Source organism: Pecten maximus, unplaced genomic scaffold (assembly GCF_902652985.1).
Source record: "Pecten maximus unplaced genomic scaffold, xPecMax1.1, whole genome shotgun sequence".
NCBI lineage: Eukaryota > Metazoa > Mollusca > Bivalvia > Pectinida > Pectinidae > Pecten > Pecten maximus.
The window spans coordinates 6,588-15,041 of NW_022983007.1; the positions used below are offsets into that span (position 1 = coordinate 6,588).

General features: G+C 36.8%; 1 long non-coding RNA gene across 2 annotated transcripts; it reads left to right on the forward strand.

The window, feature by feature from the left end:
• The first annotated feature begins 3,056 nt into the window (after window positions 1-3,056).
• LOC117321254 lies at window positions 3,057-5,559 on the forward strand. Of its 2 annotated transcripts, none has more exons than XR_004531257.1 (3): window positions 3,057-3,079; window positions 3,741-3,869; window positions 5,439-5,559. It is a non-coding gene; the product is annotated as an uncharacterized LOC117321254 (long non-coding RNA). The 2 variants fall into 2 exon arrangements; XR_004531258.1 differs by lacking the exon at window positions 3,057-3,079 and adding an exon at window positions 3,096-3,110.
• Window positions 5,560-8,454: the final 2,895 nt, after the last annotated feature.

Here is an 8,454-nt window from a genome sequence, read left to right on the forward strand (position 1 = left end):
ATACCTACTGGGTAATCAATTGGTGTTAATGTTAAGGGACACCTACTGGGTAATCAATTGGTGTTAATGTTAAGAGACACCTACTGGGTAATCAATTGGTGTTAATGTTAAGAGACACCTACTGGGTAATCAATTGGTGTTAATGTTAAGGACACCTACTGGGTAATCAATTGGTGTTAATGTTAAGGAATACCTACTGGGTAATCAATTGGTGTTAATGTTAAGGAATACCTACTGGGTAATCAATTGGTGTTAATGTTAAGGGATACCTACTGGGTAATCAATTGGTGTTAATGTTAAGGAGACACCTACTGGGTAATCAATTGGTGTTAATGTTAAGGACACCTACTGGGTAATCAATTGGTGTTAATGTTAAGGAGACACCTACTGGGTAATCAATTGGTGTTAATGTTAAGGAGACACCTACTGGGTAATCAATTGGTGTTAATGTTAAGGAATACCTACTGGGTAATCAATTGGTGTTAATGTTAAGGGACACCTACTGGGTAATCAATTGGTGTTAATGTTAAGGGACACCTACTGGGTAATCAATTGGTGTTAATGTTAAGGGACACCTACTGGGTAATCAATTGGTGTTAATGTTAAGGAACACCTACTGGGTAATCAATTGGTGTTAATGTTAAGGAATACCTACTGGGTAATCAATTGGTGTTAATGTTAAGGGACACCTACTGGGTAATCAATTGGTGTTAATGTTAAGGAGACACCTACTGGGTAATCAATTGGTGTTAATGTTAAGGGACACCTACTGGGTAATCAATTGGTGTTAATGTTAAGGGACACCTACTGGGTAATCAATTGGTGTTAATGTTAAGGACACCTACTGGGTAATCAATTGGTGTTAATGTTAAGGACACCTACTGGGTAATCAATTGGTGTTAATGTTAAGGGACACCTACTGGGTAATCAATTGGTGTTAATGTTAAGGGATACCTACTGGGTAATCAATTGGTGTTAATGTTAAGGGACACCTACTGGGTAATCAATTGGTGTTAATGTTAAGGGATACCTACTGGGTAATCAATTGGTGTTAATGTTAAGGGACACCTACTGGGTAATCAATTGGTGTTAATGTTAAGGGAATACCTACTGGGTAATCAATTGGTGTTAATGTTAAGGAATACCTACTGGGTAATCAATTGGTGTTAATGTTAAGAGATACCTACTGGGTAATCAATTGGTGTTAATGTTAAGGGACACCTACTGGGTAATCAATTGGTGTTAATGTTAAGAGACACCTACTGGGTAATCAATTGGTGTTAATGTTAAGGAGACACCTACTGGGTAATCAATTGGTGTTAATGTTAAGGACACCTACTGGGTAATCAATTGGTGTTAATGTTAAGGAACACCTACTGGGTAATCAATTGGTGTTAATGTTAAGGAATACCTACTGGGTAATCAATTGGTGTTAATGTTAAGGAATACCTACTGGGTAATCAATTGGTGTTAATGTTAAGGGACACCTACTGGGTAATCAATTGGTGTTAATGTTAAGGAATACCTACTGGGTAATCAATTGGTGTTAATGTTAAGGAGACACCTACTGGGTAATCAATTGGTGTTAATGTTAAGGAATACCTACTGGGTAATCAATTGGTGTTAATGTTAAGGAATACCTACTGGGTAATCAATTGGTGTTAATGTTAAGGGACACCTACTGGGTAATCAATTGGTGTTAATGTTAAGGGACACCTACTGGGTAATCAATTGGTGTTAATGTTAAGGACACCTACTGGGTAATCAATTGGTGTTAATGTTAAGGAATACCTACTGGGTAATCAATTGGTGTTAATGTTAAGGAATACCTACTGGGTAATCAATTGGTGTTAATGTTAAGGGACACCTACTGGGTAATCAATTGGTGTTAATGTTAAGAGACACCTACTGGGTAATCAATTGGTGTTAATGTTAAGGAACACCTACTGGGTAATCAATTGGTGTTAATGTTAAGGGATACATGTAACAATTTAGGATTATCAGGTTCTGATGTAGGAAAAGTAAAATTTTGTGTGCTTCATAAAACATTCAACTTTTCACATATATATATATTTAGCCCTGATTGTCTCTCAATTTTTTGTAATTTTTATGATTAAATCCATTCCGCAGTATTAATTGTTTCAGGATGCAATAATTGATTGTTCGTGTCTTTTTGAAGCATGACAATGGGCCAAAAATGAAATAATTCAAAATATAGTACAGATTTTCCCAGCTTTTCTAGTGTATATGTACTGCATGCAAAAGAGATCTGAAGACACAATTTTTTCCTCTTATGGCATATTCATTGCTCTCTCCATATATGAATTAGTGACTTCATTTTTAAATGGATATGAATCAAACTTTATATTTATATTCGTAAAATTCAAGTATAAGAAAGCCTTGACAGAGTTCATGATTCAGGTTTAAAGTCAAAATCATGGTTACAAGTACATGTATTAGTGGTAGAAAATCTTCGTCATCACTATCAGACTTCAATTCTAAACAGATTTTTGTCTCACATATTGTTCAATTGGCACCTAAGGGAATTTTTTTTTTTTATTTAATATTTTTGTACTTGCATTATACTTTTATTGACAAAACTAATTATTTCATCATGATAACACCACTGGGAATCTTTTCACAGTCAATGTTTAAGTAAATAAATAGATTATTATCTAGTGTCTCTGTTACATCTTGAAAAAAATTATAATCAGAAAATCTTCAATAAATTGTTTAATCTTTTGAAATGTATCTTCCCCTTAAGATGTGCAAGTTATCTCATTATTCCCTAAAGTCTGCACCAAGAAAAATGGATAAACATGCACTTTTTAAAGTTGGACACCACATCATTTGAGAATTTGTATTGCTTGCTTTGTCTTGTCTAGGTGAAGGATCTGTACGAGAGGATATTTCCTGATAGCCTGCCATTTTATACGCCCAGTAGAAAAGTAACCATTTCCAACAGTGTAATGCAGGCAGGACACTCATTTCTCTGCTGTGAAGAGTATGTGTCAAGGGAGACAACTCGGTCACTGTACCTCCTTCACCACCTCCTTGAGCGTATGGAAGCAGTGATGAAGTGCGTCCAGATGAAATGGATGCCCATTCTTGTAATTAAAAAGTATTCCACAGATACATGTATATGTCAATGTAGTCAGTTTAATTATTTAAAAATGGCTGATGTTAATAATTACGGTGATAGTGCTGTCATCATTGGTATTTATATTTGTGTAAGAGGATGCCATTTTTGTTTCCATATTAACTTTACCAATCTTTGAAGCAAGCTATATCAGTTCCAGCAAGCAGTCATTGATAAGTGTTTTCATCCATTTTGTGAGCAGTATAACATATATTATGATATAATGAATATCATATAATGCAATATGCAAATTTGAATTTGAGCCCAGTTGGGACCTCAGTCCTGTGGTAAGACCAGCCTGGTCCAGCTAACAAGTTATGTCAGTTCCAGCAGGAAGTCTTTTGATTAGGGCTATTCCATTAAGATATCTACCTGACCCCAGGACTCCAAAATAAATCACTTGTATCCATGGTTGGATTTCCTTCCTATTACTTCTACGTTAAATCAATTCTATAGTTGGTACCCCTTAACCAAACCTGGAGTCGGATAGATGTTTTACTGGAATAACCCATAATGTTTTCCTCCATTTTTGTGAGCAGTATAACAAATATTAAGATATGATAAATATTGTAAATATTATAAATTTATAATTTGACACCAGGTGGGGCCTCAGTCCTGTGGTAAGACCAGCTTGGTCCAGCTACTGTCCAGTTTGACCGGCCATCACCTACATGTTCTAGCAATGAACTGTTCCATGGACACCACAGAACTACTGGGCAGATTTGAAGAGGTTTAGTACCCCAGTTATCCATTGTACAATCTGTCAATTTGTTATAAAGTTAATGCAGCAATATATTATAGTTTCCTATTGTAGGGACTGAAAACGAATTGTGCAGATTGGTAGATTCTGTTGTCATTAATTCAAACCAGTAAAGCCACATCCAGAGGTCTGATAATCTTTGTCTCTTACCCTGGACAGGGATATCCACAGTTTTACTGGGGTGAGATTTCCTTATCTCTTACCCTGGACAGGGATATCCACAGTTTTACTGGGGTGAGATTTCCTTATCTGTTACCCTGGACAGGGATATCCACAGTTTTACTGGGGTGAGATTTCCTTATCTCTTACCCTGGACAGGGATATCCACAGTTTTACTGGGGTGAGATTTCCTTATCTCACTCTAGGTAAAAGATAAGCTACATATATATACTTTTTGCATGTTCTCAACACTTTCATTTTATCACATCAACAATACCATGATGTCACGGTGACTACACAATGACGTCATGTTGACAATTCAATCAGGTCACATCAACATTTCCTGGAATTGACAGCCCTGCAGGTAGGGAGTAAGAATTGTACCTGATGCCCCCATTGCATGATCGTAAGAGGCGACTAAATTTGGGATCTTATCTTTTCTCTTCTTTCTTAAGAACTTTTTCTTCCTAACGTCTCCTTTGACACTGCCTCACTTTTGGCCTTTAGTTGAGCGTTCGCCCCTGTGAGGAAGGCTTTCGGTTCTTTCCCTGGCAGAGACATACCAGAGTCTTTAAAAATGGTAGTTGCTGCTCCTGCTTAGCGCTCAGCATACAAGGAGTAGGACGACTGGTTCGCCCGTTGTCAGCATAATGTGACCGGGTGGGGTGTGCTGCTGGATGTCTTTGGCAGTATGCTTCAGTGAGGTAGCACTATAAATCGGCAAAAGTTCCGGCCTATCACAAGGAGACTTAACACCAACATACTGCAGCCTCCCAAAACACACATACGCACTCAACACACGCATGCATGTCGCACGTACGGGAGGCCGTCCTTAAATGACCTTAGCTGTTAATAGGACGTTAAACAAAGTAAACCAAACCAAACCAAACCTTGCATTGATGTAGCGTCAGTATTAGATACATAAGAAGGTATAAACAGGGTAAGAGAAAAATAATCTTTCATCCCCTTGGGGGTGAGACAGGGGAATCTCAACCCTTGGGGAAAGATAATTATGCTGCCAAACACCCGGCAAGCCTCGTGTTTGGCAACTTAAGAATCTTCCCCTCACGTTGAGAATCCCCTGTCTCACCCCCAAGGGGGTGAAAGATTCTATTAGTCTACATGACAGGGGTGATAGTTTCATATTAAATTCAAAAAAAAATCTTATCCAGAGGGTTGAGATATCTTTGTCTACATCACACAGAAACGATTATTTTTCTGCCATACTTTCTTGTTAAATGTCTCAGGTTGTAATATGTGATAAGAATACATCATGCCATCATTCTATACAATGTGTAGTAAAATCTGTACCACAGATTGACAGAACCAGTGTCGTCTGTCCTCTCTGATGTGTTTACTGACTATTTCCTGTTACTGTAGGCAGATATCCAGAACCACGTAGAGAAATTCGTCTACACAACCGAATCTGTTGTCTTGGATACCACCATCCTGCTTCTCCAAGGTCAACATGTCAGTATGGCAGGGAGGCTGCAACAATCCTGGAACAGCTCCAGGCAGTGTGAAGATGCGGGTCGGTACAGTTATGGTGGAAATCCTATTGGTTCGTTGGGTATCATGTGACAATCAACAAATAGTTTAATTACTCTAACACCTCCATTGAGACTCTAATGTTTTCATTTGCTGAATTGAATCACATGACCCAACTAATAATACAGGGTTATAAGAGATTTATTTCAGAGTCATTAATGTTTACGTGGAGGTCAGTTTCCTTTATTGGCTAAAATCTTTGTTGACAACAAGATGGCAACTGTTTCAGAGTTTGGAATGAAACTGTCGAGTGTAGAAGATCTAGAGTCTGTCAAGGTCAAGGTCACATGTCTGACAGAGGTCATAAGTGACATTAAGCAGTCTCTCCAAACTCAGACATCTGATAAAGGAGCCGGTAAGGACATAACAAGAATTCTTACTTCAAATTCCTTTATATTTCATGTTAAAATGTATTTAAAATATGGATATCTAAGGTTATGACAAATTGCAAATTGTTTAACTATTCAATTCAAAGATTCAAATGGCTGCCTCTCTTGTTCCTCAGACAATAAATGTATACATTGTATACAGGTATCTTGATTACAGGCCTAAGATACATTGACAAGTTTCCCTTTATTATTTTTTCATTTCTATTGTAAACAGTTAGAAGTTGTATATAATATGTAATGGGTATCTTCTTTAAATGGTTTTAAGTGAAACGGGGGGGAATTAGGTTTCCTCTCAATCCGTCTTGTGCATAATATGTACGTAGTGCCCAATTAAAGTTTGTTAGCGCTTTAGCAGTTTCACTCCTCGAGGAATTTTTATCAAACTTAACACAATGATAAAAGACCATGTTGTCTCAAACAAGTTTGAGTTTTATGTATTTTTGGCCATGGTCTAAGTCGCTTACTATTTTTAACAGGGCACGGTAGGGGATATGTATTGATTGAGCACTACCCAGACTGAGTATGCTTGTTTTGTTCAGTAGCGAAAATTTAATAATTATTCAGTACATTTGTACATCTTTTTTGGTGTGGCTAAAACAGCACCTGACTACAGATCGAGTGAGACATGTTCTGAAATTAGATAAGTTGATTAATTTATTTAGTATGGTGACTGACATTTTCTAATAATTTCAGAATTTCTGAAAACAGTAACAGACATGGAGTCAGAGGTGACAAAGCTGACCTCCAAGTTAACGCTGACCTCTGTAGGGTCAGGCAGCGGGGCATTTAAGTGGGCTGACACAGAGAATAACATGTTATGTCCTAATTAATATAACAGAAAGGTATGCTCATTGCTTGCGATCCTTTTATCCTTTAAAGTAAACCTGCCAAGACTTCGTATTAGTTTGGTTTATTTTGTTTAACGTCGTTTTAATAGCCAGGGTCATTGGGTGTGCCAAGTTTTTGAGGTGGAGGAAAGCCGGAGAACCAGGAGAAAACCACCGGCCTATGGGCGGTACTAGGCAAATATACTACCCCATGTGGGTTTCGAACTCGCAACCCAGAGATGTACGGTTAAGTTCTGTTGCTTGAATATTTCAACAGCCATTGAAATTTGTATGTTGATATATATCTTAAATAGCACTGACTGTAGTAACTGTAGAATATTTTCTACTTAACTGACTTAAGACTTTTTATTTATTGCATTTCTTAATAATATTTTTCTGTGATACAGTAAATTAAATGTTAAATACATCTCTTTCTCCTCACAATGAAGTTAAACGGAAATATTCAGAGTTAAAATGTGACTGGCTGAGCTAAATATATATACTGTAAATGTACATATTTTAGTGGTAATCTTATTTTAGTGGATTTTGTGCTGAAAATGTTCTGCCAAATAATGATGGCACAAATTGTAGTTACAGTACATGGTTTTCTTTCTTTCAATTCACCATGGTGCTAATCATTTTTATGGGAGGCGTGCCTCACATTATAGCATCAGCTATAGGATTTCATTGCGGAACCAATCGTTTGGTACCTCAAGCGGCTATCTCCGTAATCACGGGAGACAACTCGTACATACCGACACAATACACAACCAATTTATCTCGATAGTAGATCTATATTTTGAATGTTGTAATTGTTTATTATAATTCTCATAAAATCCCACAAAAGAAATATATTTCATTTTACATCGACTTTGAATGCCATCAGAGCCTATTAATTATAACAAAAACATTATATCTACACATAGTAGTTCGGTCAGTTAGTAGGCCAGCTAGTACGCAGGTGACAGACGGTAGAATATTTTACGCGTATCTGATTGTAAGTAAAAACCAACGACTTGCATGAATGAGAAAATAAATAGATAAAGATGGATTTATTTTGAAGAGATATTTCAACCGCCACATAATGTGTTTATATTTTTATAGGAACATTTACGCCTGCCATGTTACAGGCTGTTATCAAAAGAAGGGTTGGCAACCGGTATACTCGGTACAAGAATCGTACCGACATTCGTTTTACAAAATACCGGTATTTGCAAGAATAAAAACATTAAAATCTGACGTAAAAAACTCGACAAAACAGTTATTTTGTTCAGTTGTTTCAATCACTTACTAAAATGATGTCGCAACTTTACCGCTATTTTCTATGTAAACATCTATCCTAGCTTTACTTGTAGTTTCGTATCCATATGTCTCATTTTTGTTGTGTGTGTTGAAAAATCGAAAACAGAAATCAATAACTTACAAAAGATTTAATTGTCTCTTTAGATGTCATATTTCATATTTTTGTATCAAAATATGTAATTAAAATCAACGATCACGTGATCCGTCTGTTCACGTCTGATCACATGATCAATCGGTCAACATGGGAGCGCCTTTTGGATACGGGCTTCATCCGAAACTCTGTAGTGTGATGTTTGTCACTAGAGTAAAGAATGAAGTGTAGTAAGGGAC